Consider the following 19,630-nt stretch of genomic DNA (forward strand, 5'->3'; position numbering starts at 1 on the left):
CCTCACAGTGAAATGATAGAATGGTAAATCATAATTCACAGCAGTATGAAGGTGTAAAGATCTCTTATAAAGATAAATTTACAGGCAAATACAAAAATCAAAATTTTAATTTTGGTAGTAACTCCACTTTTTATTTTCAATAGGACTTAAAAGACACATGCATAAAAATCATTGTTATAATTATATGTTACTAGGCACAGTGTATAAAAATGTAATTTGTGGGGGCACCTGTGTGGCTCAGTCGGTAAAGCATCTGTCTTCAGCTCACGTCATGATCCCAGGGTCCTGGGATCAAGGCCTGTGTTGGGCTCCCTGCTCAGTGGGAAGTCTGCTTCTCTTTCTTCCTCTCCCTCTGTGATCTCTCCTGCTCTCTATCAAATAAATAAAAATTTTTTAAATGTAATTTGTGATATTAATAACTTAAAGGAGAAATAAGTGTAAAGTATAGAGTTTTTGTATGCAGTTGAGGTGTTCATTAAAATTAGATTTTATAAATTTAGGATGTTTTATGTAATTCCCATGGTATCCACAAAGAAAATATCTTTTTTTTTTTTTTAAGATTTTATTTATTCATTCATGAGAGACACAGAGAGAGAGAGAGAGAGAGAGAGGTAGAGACACAGGCAGAGGTAGAAGCAGGCTCCATGCAGGGAACCCGATGCGGGACTCGATCCTGGGACTCCCAAGATCACGCCCTGGGCTGAAGGCAAACACTAAACCGCTGAGCCATCCAAGGATCCCCAAGAAAAAATCTATAGAATATACAGAAGAGTATATACTGAAGGCAATCAAAACGTGTCATTACAAAAAATCAGCTGACCAGAAATAAGGCACTAATAGAAGAGAGACAAAGCTATAAGGCAAAACAATAATAATTTTTAAAAAGACAAAATGAAAAATAAATAAATAAAAATAAGACAAAATGGCAGTAGTAAATTCCTCATCAGCAATTATTTCAAATGTGAATGGATTAAATTGTCCAATCAAAAGGCAGAGATTGGCAGAATGGATTAAAAAAAAAAAAAACAATCCAAACATATACTGGGTATGAGAGACTCACCTTGAGTCTCAAGATAGAAAAAGACTGGAAGTGAAAGAATGGTAAAAGATGTTCATACAAATAGTAACCAAGAAAGTTGGGTAAGCTACTTAGATAAAATAGACTTTAGATTAAAACTGTTATAAGGGATCCCTGGGTGGCGCAGCGGTTTGGCGCCTGCCTTTGGCCCAGGGCGCGATCCTGGAGACCCGGGATCGAATCCCACGTCGGGCTCCCGGTGCATGGAGCCTGCTTCTCCCTCTGCCTGTGTCTCTGCCTCTCTCTCTCTCTCTCTGTGAGACTATCATAAATAAATAAAAAAAAAAATAAATAAAAATAAAAAAATTAAAAAAAAAAAAATAAAACTGTTATAAGAGGGCAGCCCCGGTGGTGCAGCGGTTTAGCGCCGCCTGTAGCCCGGGGTGTGATCCTGGACACCCGGGATCGAGTCCCACGTTGGGCTCCCTGCATGGAGCCTGCTTCTCCCTCTGCCTGTGTCTCTGCCTCTCTCTCGCTCTCTCTGAATAAATAAATAAATAAATCTTAAAAAAAAAACTGTTATAAAAGATAAAGGAAGATCTTATATATTTTAAAAAATAATCAATTCACCAAGACATAACAATTATAAACATATATGCACCAAATAAAGAGCCCCAAATTATATGAAGCAAATATCACAGAATTGAAGGGAAAACTAGTTCTATAATAACACGTGGATATTTCAATCGTCATTTTCCACAGTAGATAGAAAAACCAGAGAGAAGATCAAGAAGAATATAGAGGATCTGGAGCATACAAATCAGTTGTGTCCCACAGACACATACAGAACACCACATTCAGCGCCAGCATAACACACATTCTTCTCAAGTGTATGTGGAACATTCTCCAGAAAAGACCTGACATGTCAGGTCACAAAACAAGTCTTAATAAGTTTTTAAAAAAATACATCATTAAAAATATCTTTTCTTATCACAGTGGGATGAAACTAAACATCAAAAGTACAAAATGGGAAAATTCACAAATATGTGGAAATTAACATACCCATAAACAACTGACAAATGATAAGTCACAAGGGAAACTAGGAAATACCTAGACAAAAATAAAAACACAACATATCCAAACATGTGATACAGCAAAAATAGTGCTAAGAGGGAATTTTATGCATGTAAATATCTGTTATGAAAGAAGAAAAATCGCAAATCAGTAACCTAACACTATGCATCAAGGAGGGGAAAATGAGTACACCATCCGCAAAGCTTAGCAAAAAGAAGGAAATAATAAAGACTAGAAAAGAAAAAATAATAGAAAAATAGAAACCAATGAAATAACAAGCTGATTCTTTGTAAAGATCAAAATTAACAAACTTTTAGCTAAATTCACAAAGGGGAGAAGACATAAATCACTAAAATCAGAAATGAAAGTAGAGACATTACTACTGATTTTACAGAAATCAAAAGTATTATAAGAGAATACTACAAATGGTTGTATACCAACAAATTGTATAACCTAAATGAAAAAACTAATTTCCTGGAAACATGATCAACTGAATAATGAAGAAATAGAAAATCTGAGTATATCTATAACAAGACATGGAAGTAGTAATCAAAAAACCTCCCAACAAGGAAAACCATGGACCAGATGGTTTCAATGGTTAATTCTATAAAACATTTAAAAAATATAACATTGGGATGCCTGGGTGGCTCAGCAATTGACTGTCTGCCTTTGGTTCAAAGCATGATCCCAGGGTCCGGGGATCAAGTTCCACATCGGGCTCCCTGCATGGAGCCTGCTTCTCCCTCTGCCCTTCTCTCTCTCTCTCTATCATAAATAAAAATAAATTAAAAAAAAAAAAAAAAAGTACCAGACCCTTCCTTTTCTGAAGGCAAGAATCACTTTCTATAAAAAAAAAAAAAAAAAAATTACTCAGAATTGGTAGAAAAAGAAAACTAAACATACAAGTTAAAACAATAAAACTCTTGGAAAAAACAAAGGGGCAAAGCTTCATGACATTGTATTTAGCAATAATTCTTTTGGATATGACATCAAAAGCACAGGCAACAAAAGAAAAACCTTGATCAACTAGACTTCATCAAAATTTAAAATTTTTGTGCATCAAAGGACATTATCAAAAGAGTGAAAAGATAACCCATAGAATGGGAGAAGATATTTGCAAATTATATACCTGATAAGGGATTAATATCCAAAATATATAAGGTATCCCTACAACTCAACCACAAAAAAACTCCAAACAACCCAATTAAAAAAACAGGCAAAGGGCTTGAATTGACATTTCTCCAAGGAAGATATACTTAATGGCAAGTGAAATATGTTCAACATCTTTAGTCATTAAAGAAATGCAAATAAAAAAAACACAGTGAAATACCACCTCCCACATACTAAAATGGCTATCACCAAACAATGGAAAATATCAAGTGTTGATGATGCTGTGGAGAAATTGGGACCCTAGTACTTTGTTGGTGGGAATGAAAAATAGTTCAACTACTGTGGAAAACAGTTTGACAGTTGCTAAAAATGCTAAACATAGAAATAGCATATTATCCAGCAATTCTGCTTCTGGGTATATATCCCAAAGAAGTGAAAGAAGGAACTCAGACACTTATACATGGTTCACAGTAGTAGGTGTTCACAATGGTGAAAGAGTGAAAACAACCTGAATGCCCCTAACAACTGAATGGATAAACAAAATATGGTATTAACATAAAATGGAATATTATTCATTCATAAGAAGTGGAATTCTGATACATGCTAAAACATGGATAAACCTAGAAAACAAGCTATGTGAAATAAGTCAGACACAAAAGGATACTGTGGGACTCCACTTATATGAGGAACCTAGAAGCAAACTAACAAACAGATACAGAAAGTGAATTAGGGGTTGCCAGGGGCCAGAGATGGGGGAATGGGAGTTACTGCCTGGTAGTTACAGAGTCTCTAGAATGATAAAGTTTTAGAAATAGTGATGTCATGTTTGGACAACATTGGGAATGTAATGAATGCCACAGAACCATACACTTAAAATGATTACAATGGTAAGTTTTATGTTGTATATATTTTGCCAAAAAAAAAAAAAAAAACTGAAGAGAATCTATCTGAAAATCTCAGAAATTTAAGAAATATATTGTTGAAAGAAAGGTCTGAAAGATTAGATTTCCTAAAAACAATGTAAAACTCTGGAAAATTATTCTAATTTTAAATTAAAAAATGAATTGGTAAGAAAGCTGTGAATCCTCTGGTCAGGTCAGAAGCAAAGAGGAGAGCCTAGAAAGTGATAACAGCTTCCTTCTCTTGGAGGCCTTCACCAGACCAGAGAATCTGCATTTGGAATTTCACGGCTTCAGGTGTCTGAGGAACAGAAGACAACTCTCAGGACCCATGCAAGGCAGGGACTGTAAAAGAGCAGCCTCCATCCCTAAGGCTGGGACTCCAAAGGGTCATACCTACAGTTTTAACAGTGAAATAGAAATAATTGGCCTCCACCCCAGAGGAGAGTTGAGTGTCTCCAATTTGGTTTAGGAAAGGATTACTTCTGAGAATATGGAAACCACAAGTGGCCCTTACATGGCTGTGCAGCCTGAATTCACACCACCTGGGTAATCTGAAAATTGAGAAGCAACTTTGGAGTGATTCTGGGTTGGGAGTGCTTCCAGAGCCTGGAAGAAACAAACACAAATTTCCTTTGGAAGGATCCACATTCATTCTGGACATAGAAAATTTATGAAATAAAATTCCAAAGAAAAAATCCAAATAAATTTTGAGTCAAAAAATAACACAAACAGAAACAAGACACCATGAATCAGAAAAAAACTGGAACAGACTTTTAAGAATCTCTATTAATGGAATTATTAGACACAGACTTTACCATAACTATGTTTAATACTTTAAAACAGGTAAAAGATAATCTTGAAATATACACAAAAGAGGATGCGCTTTGAAAAACAATCAAAATTTAAATAAAATAGAATTGAAATTACAATGTAATGGATGGATTTAATAGCAAATTAGACATACTGATATTAGTGAAATGGAAAATAGAACTGAAAAAATTATCAGTAATGGAGCAAAAAGTCAAAGAGAAGGAAAATATGAAGAAGGGTTAAGAAACACAGAAGATAAAATCAGAAGGTCTAACATATATATAATTAAGGACCCAGATGGTAAAAGAGGGAAAACAGAGAAGCAATATCTGAAAAGATAGTAACTAAGAATTTTCCAGAACTGATGAAAGATGCAACCTTACAGATTCAAAGGGCTAAACAAATCTCAAGAGGGACAAATAAGGGCAGTCCTGTTGGCTCGGCGGTTTAGCGCCACCTTCAATCCAGGGGATGATCCTGAAGACCCTGGATCAAGTCCCAAGTCGGGCTCCCTGCATGGAGCCTGCTTCTCCCTCTGCCTGTGTCTCTGCTTCTCTCTCTGTGTGTGCCTCTATGAATAAATAAATAAAATATTTTTTTTTTTAAAAAAGAGGGACAAATAAAAAGAAATCCACACCTGGTTACATAAGAGTGAAATGCATAAAATCAAGAGGATGTACTTTAGGCAGAGGAAATTGGCAGATGGAAGATCAGGGCTGCATGAAGTAATCAAGAGCACAGGAAATAGTAATTTAAACAAACATTGGCTTTAAAAACAATAATATATTGTGTTATATTAAAAACAACTTTGAAGGGCAGCCCCGATGGCACAGTGGTTTGGCGCTGCCTGCAGTCCAGGGCGTGATCCTGGAGACCCGGGATCGAGTCCCATGTCAGGCTCCTGCATGGAGCCTGCTTCTCCCTCTGCCTGTGTCTCTGCCTCTCTCTCACTCTCTCTCTCTGTTTAATAAATAAATAAATAAATAAATAAATAAATAAATAAATAAATCTTTAAAAAAATAAATAAAAAATAAAAACAACTCTGAAGCAAGAGTTGTAGGAAAAGTAATGGTCTCCCAAAGATGCCCACATCCTAATCCCCATCGCCTATGAATACGTCATGTCACATGGCAAAACAGCCCAAATTCACCATCTTCCAGTTCTGTAGGTTAGAAGGTGTTGGCAAGGCTATTCTCCTTGCCTTAGCCCCCTGGGGAGAACTGTTCCCTTACCTTTCCCAATTTCTAGAGGTGGCCTGTTGATCCTATCTCATAGCCCCTTCCTCATTCTTTAAATCCAGCAGCCTTCATCTCATCTTTTCTTCTGCCTCTGTCTACCTTCACAGACCCTGGTAATGACATTGCCCCTTCCCCTAATCCAGATAATTACTTCATATTAAATGCAGCCAATTACTAACCTTAATTCCATCTGCAACTGTAATTTTTCTTTGCCATCATCCAATGCTTGAGAAGCACACACACACACACACACACACACACACACACACACAAAAACCTATAAGCATAAAGAATACATGAAAAAAAGAACTTGATCTAACATACATATATAGAATATTATACTCAACATCTATAGAAAAAGCATTCTTTCAAGTGCACATGTAACACATCCCCACTCCCTTCCCCTCTGACAACCATCAGTTTGTTCTGTATATCAAAGTCAATTTCTTGATTTCTCTCTCTCTCCTTTGTTCCTTAAATTCCACATATGAGTGGAATCATATGGTATTTGTCTTTCTCTGACTGACTTATTTCAATAAAGGGTTAGTATCCACAATATATAAAGAACTTACACAACTCAACACCCCCCCAAATTATCCAATTTTAAAAGTAACCAGAAAATATGAACAGACATTTCTTCAAAGGAAATAGACAGATGGCTAACAGACACATGAAAAGACATTCATCATCAGTTATCATCAGGGATGTACAGGTTTATTTCTGAGCTAATCTATTCCATCTGTCTAAATGGCTATCAGATACCAACACCACACCATTTTGACTACAGTAGCTTTGTAGTAAGTTTTGAAATCAGGAACTGTAAGTCCTCCAGATTTGATCTTTTTTTCAAGATTGTTTTAGTTATTCACTGTTCCTGAGATTCTGTATAAATTTTAGAATGGATTGAGGGAAAAAAATCACTAGGATTTTGACAGGATTGCACTGAATATGTAGTTCACTTGGGTAATACATCTTAATGATATTGTCTTCCAGTCCACGAACATGGGATGTATTTCCATTTATTTATATTTCTTTTATTTCTTTCAGCAATATTCTGAAGTTTTCATTGTATGTCTTTCATCTTCTTGGTTAATTCTTAAATACTTCATTCTTTTTATGCTATTATAAATAGAAATGTTTTTGTATTTATTGATTCATTTATTCAGAGAGTACAGGAGTGGTGGGGAAGGGCAGAGGGAGAGGGAGAGAGAATCCCAAACAGGCTCCATGCTCAGTGCAGAGCCTGACACAGGCTGTATCTCATAACCCTGAGATCATGGCCTGAGTCAGATGCTTAACTAACTAACTGAGCAACCCAGGCACCCCAAGAACTGTTTTCATAATTTCCTTTTCAGTTTGCTCATTGTTAGTGGATGGAATTGCAACTGGTTTCTGTATTAATTTTGTTATCTTGTTCCTTTGCTGAATTCACTTATTAAATAGTTTTGCAGCATCTTTAGGATCTTCATCTAAGATCGTATCATCTGCAGAGATTTTACTTTTTTCTTTCCACTTTGGATGCCTTTATTTTTCTTGCCTAACTGTTCTAGATAGATCAGTGGGCATCCTTGCCTCAGTCTTTCACCATTGAGTGTTAAGTTTGCTATGTTTTTCATGTACAGCTTTTATTACATGGAAGTAGTTTCCTATTATTTCTAGTTTGTTGCGTTTATCATACAAGAATGTTTTTCTTTCATACAAGAATGTTGAATTTGACACATGCCTTCCCTGCATCAAATGAGATGATCATGTGTTTTTCCCTTCATTTTATTGATGTATTGCACCATATTGATTGATTTGCATAATTTGAACCACTGTGCATACCAAGAATTAATCTCTCTTGGTCATGATTATAAAATCCTTTTAAAATGCTGAATTGTTTACTAGAATTGTGTTGAGGATTTCTGCATCAATGTTCAAAAGGAACATTGTAATTTTCTGTAGTTTTTGTCAGGGTTTGGCCATTAGAGTAATGCCAGTCTCATAGAATGAGTTACAAAGTGTTCTCTTCAATTTTTTGGAAATGTTTCAAAAGTTATTCTTCTTGGGGTGCCTGGATGGCTCAGTGGTTGAATGTCTGCCTCAGCTCAGGTCATGACCTGGGGTCCTAGGATCCAGTCCTGCATCAGGCTCCCAGGAGGAAACCTGTTTCTCCCTCTGCCTGTGTCTCTGCCTCTCTCTGTGTGTCTCTCATGAATATATAAATAAAATCTTTTAAAAACTTTTTAAAAAGTTATTCTTCTAAATTTTTTGATAGAATTCACCAGTGAAACCATCAGGACTAGCACTTTTTTTTTTTTGCTGGGAGATTTTTTTTTTTTTTAAGATTTTTTAAAATTTATTTATTCATGATAGTCACACAGAGAGAGACAGAGAGGCAGAGGCACAGGCAGAGGGAGAAGCAGGCTCCATGCAGGGAGCCCGACGTGGGACTCGACCCCGGGTCTCCAGGATCGCGCTCCGGGCCAAAGGCAGGCACCAAACTGCCGCGCCACCCAGGGATCCCTAGATTTTTTTATTACTGATTCAATCTCCTTACTAATAACAGGTCTTTTTAGATTATTTCTTTATGATTTAGTCTTGGCAGATTTTGTGCTTCTAGAAATTTGTCCATTTCATCTAGATTATCCAATTTTTCAGCATACAATTGTCCATGTGCTCTCTTAAATCATCTTCTATTTCTGTAGAATCACTATTAATGTCCTCACTTCGTTTCTAATTTTAGTAACTTGAGACTTCCTTTTCTCTTAATCCACCTAACTAAAAGTTTGTCTATTTGGTTGATCATTTCAAAGAACCAACTTTTGGTTTCATTTTCTCTGCCATTTTCCTATTCTCTATTTCATTGACCTCTGCTCTAATCTTTATTATTTCTTTCCTTTTGCTAGCTGTGGCTTTAGCATATTCTTTTTCTAGTTCCTCACATTGAAAATCCTTGTTGTTTTGAGATCTTTCTTGTTTCTAATGTAGACTTTTTAGCTATAAATTTCCCTCTTAGCACCACTTTCAATGCACCCCATGAGTTTTGTATGTCGTGTTTTTGTTCTAATTTGTCTAAGTATTTTCAAATTTCCCTTGTGATTTCATCTTCATCTGTTGTTTAAAAGTGTTTTTTAGTGTCCACAATTTTGTGTTTTTTAGTTTGTTATTGGCTTCTAACTTTACCCATTGTGGTCGGAGAAGACACTTTGGATTACAACTAACTCTTAAAATCTTTTGAGTTAATTTATGGCCATCCATATGGTCTATCCTGGAAAATTTCCCATGTCCACTTAGAAGCAGGTGTATGCTGTGTAGTTACGTGGAGTGCTCTGTATGTGTCTATTAGAACTAGTTGGATTATTGTATTGATTAAGTCTTTTTTCCTTTGTCTTCTGTCTCATTATTCTATTATTTTAAGTAGGGTACTGAAGTCTCCCACTGTTATTGTAAAACTATTTCTCCCTTCAATTCTGTCACTTTTTGCTTCATGTATTTTGATGGTCTGTCATTAGTGCATAAATGTTTATAATCACTATATCTTCTTGCTGTTAAAATGTTTGTTAACATGTAATGTCTTTCTTTTCTCTTGTAAGCTTTGTTGATTTAAAGTCTATTTTTTCTGCAATTAGAATAGTGCTCTCTTTTGGTTACTTATTTGCATGGAATATCTATATTCATTTTCAAGTGGTCTGTATCTTTCGATCTCAAGTAAGTCTCTTGTAAACAGACATATAGTTTGATTATGTGCTTTCATCCATTCTGCCAATCTCTGCTTTTTAATTGGAAAGTTGAATCCATTTACATTTAAAGTAATTACTGATATGAAGGGACTTACTTATGTCATTGTGTTGTTTTCTTTATGTCCTATTGCTTTTTTGTCCCTCACTTCCTGTATCCTATCATCTTTTGTGTTCAGTTGATTTTTTTTTTTTTTTTTTGGTAGCAAAATGTTTAAGTTCCTTATTACTTTCCTTTTGAGTATATTCTATAGCTATTTTCTTGTGGCTGCCATGGCAATTAACACTTAATATCCTAAAGTTGTAACATTCTAAACTGAATTTATAGCAGCTTAATTTCAATAATATACAAAACAGCCGTTCCTTTACAATGTCCTCCAACCCTTTTGGTTGTTAAATTCACAAAATCACATCTTTATACATTGTATACTCCAAAACATAAATTACTATTTTAAATGCATTAGTCTCTTAAATTATATAGAAAATATGATTTGGAGTTACAAATCAAAGTTACAGTAATAATTACATTAGTAATCAGGGTTTGTTGTGTTTTTTTTTTTTCATTTAAATGCATTGGTACCATAAATCCCATAGAAAAGAAAAACTACAGTTACAAGCTATTACAATAATCCCAGCTTTTATAATTGTCCGTGTATTTATTTTTACTGGGATCTTTATGTTTCTTCATGACTTCAGGTTAAATGTGTAGTGTTCTCTCATTTTGCAGGACTCTCTCATGCATTTCTTGCAGGGCAGGTCTAGTGGTCACAAACTCCCTCAACTTTTGTTTGATCTACTAATGTCTGGACTTCTCCCTCACTTTTAAAGGACCATTTTGCTGAATATAGGATTCTTGGTTGAGAGGTTTTTTTTTTTCCTTTGAGCACTTAAAATATACCTGCCCATTGTCTTCTAGCTTCCAAAGTTTCTGATTTAAAAAAAAAAAAACAAAAAAAAAACAAAAAAAAAAAAACCCTGCAGCTGATCTCTGAGGATCACTTGTTTGTGACAATTGTCTTTTCTCTTGCTGCTTTTTCTTTGGCTTTTGAAAGTTTGATTATAATGTGTCTTGGAGTGAGTCTTTTTGAGTTCATCTTACTTGGAATTTGTTGAGCTTCTTGGCTGTTTATAGTCCTGTCTTTCTTCAAATCTGGGAAGCTTTCAGACACCATTTCATCAAATATTCTCTCTGCCCCTTTCTTTCTTCTTTGAGACTCCCACAGTGCATATGTTGGTGCTTTGGATGGTTTCCCATAGACACAGGCTGTTATTTGCTATTTTCCATCTTTTTCTGATCCTGAACCTCAATAATTTCCATCGTCTTATCTTAAAGTACTGATTTACCTTTTGCCAACTCAAATCTGCCTTTGACTCCTCGTGATTTTTTTACTTCAGTTATTGTACTTTTCAGCTTCAGAATTTCATTTTAGGTTCTTTTTAGATTTTCCATCTCTTAATGGATACCTGCACTTTGTTCTCACATTGTTTCCTTGACTTTCTCCACATCTTCCTCTAGTCCTTTTAGCATCTTTAAGACCATTAAAGTCTTTGCCTAATATATCATCCAATTAGTCTTTACAGGAACAGATTCTGTTGTATATTTTTTTCCTTTGGATGAGCCATACTTTCCTGTCTCTTAGCCTTGTGACATTTTGTTGAACACTGGACATTTGAATCTAATAATGTGATAACTCTGAAAGTCAGATTCTTCCCCTTCCCCAAGGTTTTCTAGGTTTTGTTGTTTTTGTTTCTTTTTGATTGTTATACCCAATCTGTGCCCAGGATCAGCCCAAGTATAGATTTGACATCTTCTTATTTCTCTTCCCTGGGCACGCACAATCACTTTCAAATTTTCCCTATATCTGCAGGAGTTTCTGAATACCTCAGTCTTTAATGCCCAGTTCCCCACTCCACACACACACACACACACACACACACACACACACAGCAAAAAATGAAGGGATGAAAAGGAGGAAAGGGCACTGGCCCTTTAATATAGCCTATAAGACACTTGAGCCCAATGGGGAGGTGCAATAATGATGGCTCCCTGCCTCTCTGCACCTCTATGGTCAGAAGCAGCAATCAGGGATCAGAGGAAAGATCCCTGATATTCGGAGGACAGAATCCTCCTTGCCTGCGTGGCTCCCACAAGGTGTGTGCAAGCTGGACCAGGAACGTGGCTGCCTGTCAAGTGGCTGGGGGTTGGCAATCTATAGCTACTACCATCCTAGAATTGAAATCGAGTAAAACTGACTGGCCAAGCCTTCCCCTGAAAGTTGCAAGCTTTCAACAGACTCCACAGTTCCAAAATAGTTACATCACATGATTCTGCACTGTATGTTGTCCACACAAGGAAATGGATTCCTGATGCTTTTGATTCTACCAACTTCCTAGAATCCTCCTTAGTCTTTTGGTTGTGGTGGTCTTTTCAAGAAAAAAATTCAAAAACTTGTTTTCTATTCTATATTTTGTTCATCTCTGATCTTTACTATTTTTTTCTCCTTGCTTTGGGTTTAATTTCTCCACTTCTGAAGGACAATTTTGGTGAACATAGCATTCTTGGCTAACAGATTTTTTTTTTCTTTCACCACTTTGAATATGCTAGCCTACTGACTTCTGGCCTCCAAAGTTTCAGGTGAAGAATCTGATGAGTCTTATTGAACATCCCTTTCAGGTAATGAGTCACTTCTCTCTTGCTGCTTTCAATATTCTCTGTGTTTTTGTTTTCAACAATTTATGTGCCTCCATGTGGATCTCCTTGAATTCATCTTATTTTGAGTTTGTTAGGGTTCTTGGATGTTTATATTCAAGTCTTTCTTCAAATTTGGGAGGTTTTCAGGCATTATTTCTTCAAATAATTTCTCTGCCTCCCTTCTTCTGGAACTTCTATAATGAACATTAATCCTCTAGAAGGTGTCCCACGGGTTCCTTGGCTTTGTTTGTTTTTCTTCAATCTTTATTCTTTCCTTTCCTCACACTTGATCATTCCAATTATCTTTTCTAGTTCACTGATTCTTCTGTATGCTCAAATCTGCCTTTGAATCTCTCTAGCAAATTTTTCACTTAAGTTCTTCTACTTCTCAGCTCCAGAATTTCTTTGTGATGTGTTGATATTTCCACTTTGCCCATACATCATTTTCTTGACTTCCTCTGTGTCCTTTAGCTTTTTGAACATCTTTAAGGCAGTTTTTACAAAGTCATTTTCTAGAAAATTTGCCATCTGGCCTTTGTCACTGGACATTTTCTGTTGTCTTTTTCTTTGAATACTTTCAAAGAAAGTATGTCATGCTTTCCTGTTTCCTTGTGTCTTGTGATTTTTTTTCCTAAAAACTTGGATGTTTGAATCTAATAATGTATTAAGCCTGGAAATCAGATTGTCCCCTTTCCCTAAGATTATCTTTTTTTTTTTTGGGGGGGGGGGGTATTTGCCTTTGTTTTATTGTTATAAAGTGTCTCTGTACCAGACCTCAGCCTGAGGTGTAAACTTCATGTCTTCCCAGGTCTTTCTGAGGCTGAGCTGCTCCCTAGGCACGCACAATGACTTTCTAAATTCCCTTGTATGTGTGGTCACTTTTGAATGACCTAGTCCTTAAATGTCTGAATCTCAAAATGAGGAAAAGAGATAAAGGGGGAAGGGAGTGCCAGCTCCTTAAATCTCCTGGAAGCCACTTCAGCTGTAGGGCAAAGGGCTTGAAACAATGGGAGAGGTGCACCAACGGAGGCTGCTCCTGTGTCTGTACTTTCAGAAGCAGCAAGCAGAAAACAGAGTCCTGATCTTTGGAGAACAGGGTCTTTATTCCTCACCTTGGCTCAACTAGCTTTTTAGCTGCTCCTGGAACAAATGCATAACTGACTGTCATTGAGTTGAAGATGGGGGATAGGTAACCACTGCTGAAACTGACCAAAACTAACTGCATTTTCCCATTCAAGTCTTCTTCAGGAAGTTGCAAGTCTTTGAATAAACTACACAGAGTTCCAACATAATTAAATCAATCAGATTCTGCCAAGACAATTGTCTAAGCAGAAGACAGATTTCTGGTGCTTTCTACTCTGTTATCTTCCTCAAATCTCATCACTCTTTTTCTATCACTGAATTCCACTTACTAATGTTTCACTGAGGACTTCTGCATCTGAATTCATGAGCTATATTATTTTGCCATTTTCCTTTTTTGGATGGACTTTGTATGGTTCGGGTATCAGTAGAATCCTGGCCTCATAAAATCAGTTGGGAAATCCCTCCTTTTCCTTTTTCTGTCAGATGTTTAGAATTTGCTCTGTTATATTTGGTGGAATTCTCCACTGAAAACATTTGATGCTTGTTTGGACATTTTAATATTAAAAATTCAATTTCTTTAATATTTACAGAACTATACAAATTATCTTTCATATTGGATGACTTCTAGAAATTAGTCCATTTGTCAAATTTATTATTTTTTTTTAATTTTTATTTATTTGTGATAGTCACAGAGAGAGAGAGAGAATGAGGCAGAGACACAGGCAGAGGGAGAAGCAGGCTCCATGCACCGGGAGCCCGACGTGGGATTTGATCCCGGGTCTCCAGGATCGCGCCCTGGGCCAAAGGCAGGCGCCAAACCGCTGCGCCACCCAGGGATCCCCCATTTGTCAAATTTATATATGTATAGTTGTATTTCCTTATTATACTTTTGATGTCCATGAGGTGATAGCTCATTTCATTCCTGACTGATAATTTGCATCATCTTTTTTCTTTATCAAAGGTTTGCCAATACTGATTTTTTTTAAAGAACCATCTTTTATTTTTTCTATTGTTTTCATCTTTTTAATTTCACGGATTTCTTCTCATCTTCCTTCTGCAACCTCTAGATTTATCTTGTTCTTCTTTTTATAGGATCTTAAACTGAAAGGCTAGATTATTTTCCTGAGACTTTCCCTCTTTTCTAATATAAGAATTTGACACTATAAAATCTCCTGATAACACTACATTTGCTATAGCCCACATATTTTGGTATGTTTTGCTTTCGTTTTCATTCAGTCCAATAAATTGTTTTTATTATGCTTTGAGACATCGTCTTCTTTAACCCACAGATTAGTTAGCAAATTGTCATTTAGTTTCCAATTGTTCCAAGGTTTTCCTGTTATCTTTCTGTTACTGATTTCCAGTTTGATTCCATTGTGGTGAGAACATACACAGTACAATTTCAATTACTTTCAATATGTTGAAGCTTATTTTATGGCCCTATTGTGGTAAATAGTCTGTCCTGGTAAACTGTCCATGAGAACTTGAATGCCTATTCTGCTGTTATTGTATTATGTGTGTTGGATCCTGTTGATTGATGGTACCTTGCTGATTTTCTGGGTAGTTTAATCAATTGGTGGAAGAGGGGTGTGGATGTCTCCAATATAATCATCGGTTAGTCTATTTTTCCTCTCAGTTCTATTTTTGCTTTACATATGTTGCAGCTCTGTTGTTTTGTGCAAACAAACTTAGGATTGCTATGTCTGGATAGCCTGACCCTTTTTATCATTATGAAATGCTCCTCTTCTGTCCCTGTAATTTTCTTTGCTCTGGAATCTACCTGACATTAATACTACTGCCTTCTTATTATTAGTGTCTGTTGCATATCTTTTTCCACCTTTTCACTTTCAACCTACCTATACCATTACTTTTGAACTGAGTTTTCTTATGGGAACTATGTATTTTTATTCACTCTGCCCCTCTCTTTTAATCGGCATATTTTTACATTTAATGTAATTATTGACATACTCGGACTTCTGTGGAGTTTTTGTTTCATTTTGTTTTGTTTCTTTCCTCTGTTCTTCATTTGTCTGTTTTCCTTTTCTGCCTTCCTTGTACCCTTCATTAGAATTCCATTTTGTTCTATCAGTAGTGCTTTTGAAGTTATCTCTTTCAATAAATATTTAGTGATTGCTCTCTAGGTTTTATATTACATACACATAACTTTTCACAGCACTCTGATTTTGACATTTTACCAGTTCCCATGAAATGTAAAAAAAAAAAAAAAAAAAAAAAAAAAAAAAAATTTCCAATCCTTTAGGTTCCTTTACCCTCGGTCATTTAAAAGTCAGTTGTCGGGATCCCTGGGTGGCGCAGCGGTTTGGCGCCTGCCTTTGGCCCGGGGCGCGATCTTGGAGACCCAGGATCGAATCCCACGTCGGGCTCCCGGTGCATGGAGCCTGCTTCTCCCTCTGCCTGTGTCTCTGCCTCTCTCTCTCTGTGTGACTATCATAAAAAAAAAAAAAAAAGGTCAGTTGTCCTAAAGATTCCCCCTGCATGCTTTGAGATCCATATCAGACAATGTTACAATTTTTGCCTGAACCATCAAATATAGTTTAGAAAACTCAACAAGAGAAAAAATTCCATTTTGTCTCTATTGTTCTAGATCCCTTCCTGATGTTTCAAAATTCCCGCTGTTATTTCCTTTCCAACTGAAAAAAACTCCTTTAGCTTTTTCTTTTTTTTTTCTTTTTTTTTTATGGGTAGATCTGCTGGTGACAAATCTTCGCTTTCCTTCATTGGAGAAGGTCTTGGTTTCTACTTTATTCCAGAAGAAAATTTTCACTAGAGAATTCTGAGTTACAGTTCTGTTTTCACACTTGAAAATGCCATGCCACTTTCTTCTGGCCTCCTTGTTTCTGGTAATAATTCTGCTGTAATTTGGATTGTTTTCCACATATTCTTTTCTTTCTTTCTTTCCTTTTTTTTTTTTTTTTTTTTCGGAAAGATCCTTTTATTGGGGTAGACACTAGTCCATGATAAAATGACTTAAGAGAAAGATCGAGAAATGCCGACTTCTCCCCCTGGCTCACATTCAGAGCAAAGCCAGGAGGCTTTAAGGCCCGGACTGGAGAGTAGGAGCAGGGAGAGGGGCTCCCATCCATGCTGCTGGGCCACATCAAGGCCCGGGCTCTAGACCCCTGCAGACACGCTCTGCTTTTTCTGGAGGAGAACTGGGGTATGGGGGGAGGGGTAAAGGGGTTCTGGATGGGGGGGGGGTTTGTGAATAACAATGTTTTTTAAAAAGTATCTACCAACATCACACGACTGGGTCTGACATCCCCTTTAACCATCGCTTGGTACATTTTTACAGCATAAATAAAAACTCAAGGGAAATAAATACGTGGCTCCTATGAGGTTGGAAGTGGTATGGATGGTTGTGTGGGTGAGCTGGTGGGTACAGTGTGGAGGGCGCTTACACAAGGTGGGCAGGCGAGGAGCAGACAAGACAGGAGGTGCCAGTGGAGCAGTAAGAGTCTTAAGTGTCCTTGTGCACGTGTGGGCTGTCTGTCGGTGCGACCTTCGGTGGGGGAGTGCAGAGCTCTCACCCTCAAAGTCCATGTGCTCCTGGTCTCTCTTCTTGGCCACGTTCTTTTTGTCCCATTGCTAATGTAGGTGGCCTAAAAGGATATTTGTCTTTGCTGTCCCGATGATCTGTTCAGATGGGTACTCCCGGGTGGGCAGGTAGACTGAAGGGCACCGGTTCAAAGCTTTGCACAGAGTCAGCATGAAATCGACTAAAATTGGTTTTGCTGTAGACAAGCAGTCCTTTAAAAAAATCTGCTATCTTCTGTTTCCTCGGTCACTGCCTCAGCCACCACCACAGCTGCCGTCTTAGACACTACCGCACAGTAACATATATTATTTTTTCAAGATATTTTGTCTTTGGTTTTCAGAATTTTGACTATGATGAGTCTTGGCATAGTCTTTATTGAGGTATATCGTATTTGGGATTAATTTAGTTCCTTGAATCTTTAGGTTTATGTCTTGCCAATTTGGGGGATTTTTTTTTTTTTTTTTCCCAGCTGTTATTTATTCAAATACTTTTTCAGCTCCAACTTCTTTCTTGTCACTCTTGGGGACTCAGATGAAATGCAATGTTAGATTATTTGTCCCACAGGTCCCTGGGGCTCCATTTTTCCCCCAATCTATTTTTTTTCATTGTTGCTGTTAATTTCTTTTTTTTTTTAATTTTTTTTTTTTAATTTTTATTTATTTATGATAGTCACAGAGAGAGAGAGAGAGAGGCAGAGACACAGGCAGAGGGAGAAGCAGGCTCCATGCACCGGGAGCCTGATGTGGGATTCGATCCTGGCTCTCCAGGATCGCGCCCTGGGCCAAAGGCAGGCGCCAAACCGCTGCGCCACCCAGGGATCCCCGTTGCTGTTAATTTCTATTGTTTAATCTTTAATTTCACCGATCCTTTCCTCTATCATCTCCATTCCACTGTTGAGTCTATCTAATGAGTTTATTATTTCCTTTATTTTGTTTTTCCATTCAAAAATTTCCATTTGTTCATTATGTTTTGTATGTCTTTGCTAAGACTTTGTAGTTTTTCTTTGTTTCAAACATTTTCCTAATTGTTCTCAAAGTATATTTATGATGCCTGCTTTAAAATCTGTCAGAGGGATCCCTGGGTGGCGCAGCGGTTTGGCGCCTGCCTTTGGCCCAGGGCGTGATCCTGGAGACCCGGGATCGAATCCCACGTCAGGCTCCCGGTGAATGGAGCCTGCTTCTCCCTCTGCCTGTGTCTCTGCCTCTCTCTCTCTCACTGTGTGCCTATCATGAATAAATAAAAAAAAAAAATTAAAAAAAATAAAATAAAATAAAATAAAATCTGTCAGATACCGGGGATCCCTGGGTGGCGCAGTGGTTTAGTGCCTGCCTTTGGCCCAGGGCGTGATCCTGGAGACCCGGGATTGAATCCCATGTCGGGCTCCCGGTGCATGGAGCCTGCTTCTCCCTCTGCCTGTGTCTCTGCCTCTCTCTCTCTCTCTCTCTCTGTGTGACTATCATAAATAAATAAAAATTTAAAAAAAATAAAAACAAAAAAATAAATAAAATCTGTCAGATACCTTCACCCTCTGTGGCATTTCTGCTTTGGAATCTGATAATTGTCTTATCTTACTCATTGAGATAATCTTGGTTCTTGCTATGATGAGTGATTTTCAAATGTACCCTGGACATTTTAGGTATCCTGTTATGAGACTCTGGGTCCTATTTAAATCTTGCATTTCCAGCCTCCTCTAACATTACTGAAGCAAAAGAAGGAAGACCTTACCTTATTACAGCCAAGTGAAGATGAAAGTTCACCCTTCTGGCTGCAAGAATGTGATGGTTAATCCCAGCTCCTCCGGGGCTTCTCTGACATCACCCCAGGAAGGAAAGAGGACTGCCTCTTTACAACATGGCTATCATCAAAGGCCAGTCTCCCCACCTAACCTTTGCTAATGGGGATGGGGCCCCATTTTGTTCCATGGTGTTTGGCTATAGTAAAGCAGTTATTGACTATGAGTTTTCTGTCTTGCTAAATTGCCCCTTTTCTGGTCCTTGGGTGAAAGAGAACAGGCTTCTGTTGGGGCTTCCCCATCCCACCTATTACTGGTATTTCCAGGTTGTTGGGTTCCCCAGCACCAAATCTGGGATATATTGAGCAAAGAGAACTCACCGTCATGTCATTTTCAGATCCCAAGATCCCTTCCCAAATCTGCCATCTTCTCTCCACATTTCAGAGTTTTCTTACGGTTTGATAAAGCCCAATTTAATGATTTTTTTTTCTTTTTATAGCTCATACCTAAGTTATAGTTAAAACCTTTGTTAAACCCAAGGTCACAGAGATTTTCTGGCTTTTTTCTAGAAGTTTTATAGTTATTTTTTTAATATTTAATTTATCTATTCATTAGAGACACAGAAAAAGAGGCAGACACAGGCAGAGGGAGAAGCAGGCTCCCTGCAGGGAGCCCGATGTGGGATTCGTTCCCAGG

At 37.3% G+C, this 19,630-nt stretch overlaps 1 protein-coding gene and 1 pseudogene across 1 annotated transcript in view; both read right to left on the reverse strand.

Annotated features, from left to right (window-relative positions):
• The window catches only part of LOC112650550 (upregulator of cell proliferation), a 50,863-nt gene that overhangs the window by 27,045 nt on the left and 4,188 nt on the right, over positions 1-19,630 (reverse strand). The gene's annotated exons all lie outside the window — the stretch shown is intronic.
• On the reverse strand, positions 16,098-17,445 carry LOC112651066 (DET1- and DDB1-associated protein 1-like; annotated as a pseudogene).

Source organism: Canis lupus, chromosome 16 (genome assembly GCF_003254725.2).
Source record: "Canis lupus dingo isolate Sandy chromosome 16, ASM325472v2, whole genome shotgun sequence".
Taxonomy (NCBI): Eukaryota; Metazoa; Chordata; class Mammalia; order Carnivora; family Canidae; genus Canis; species Canis lupus.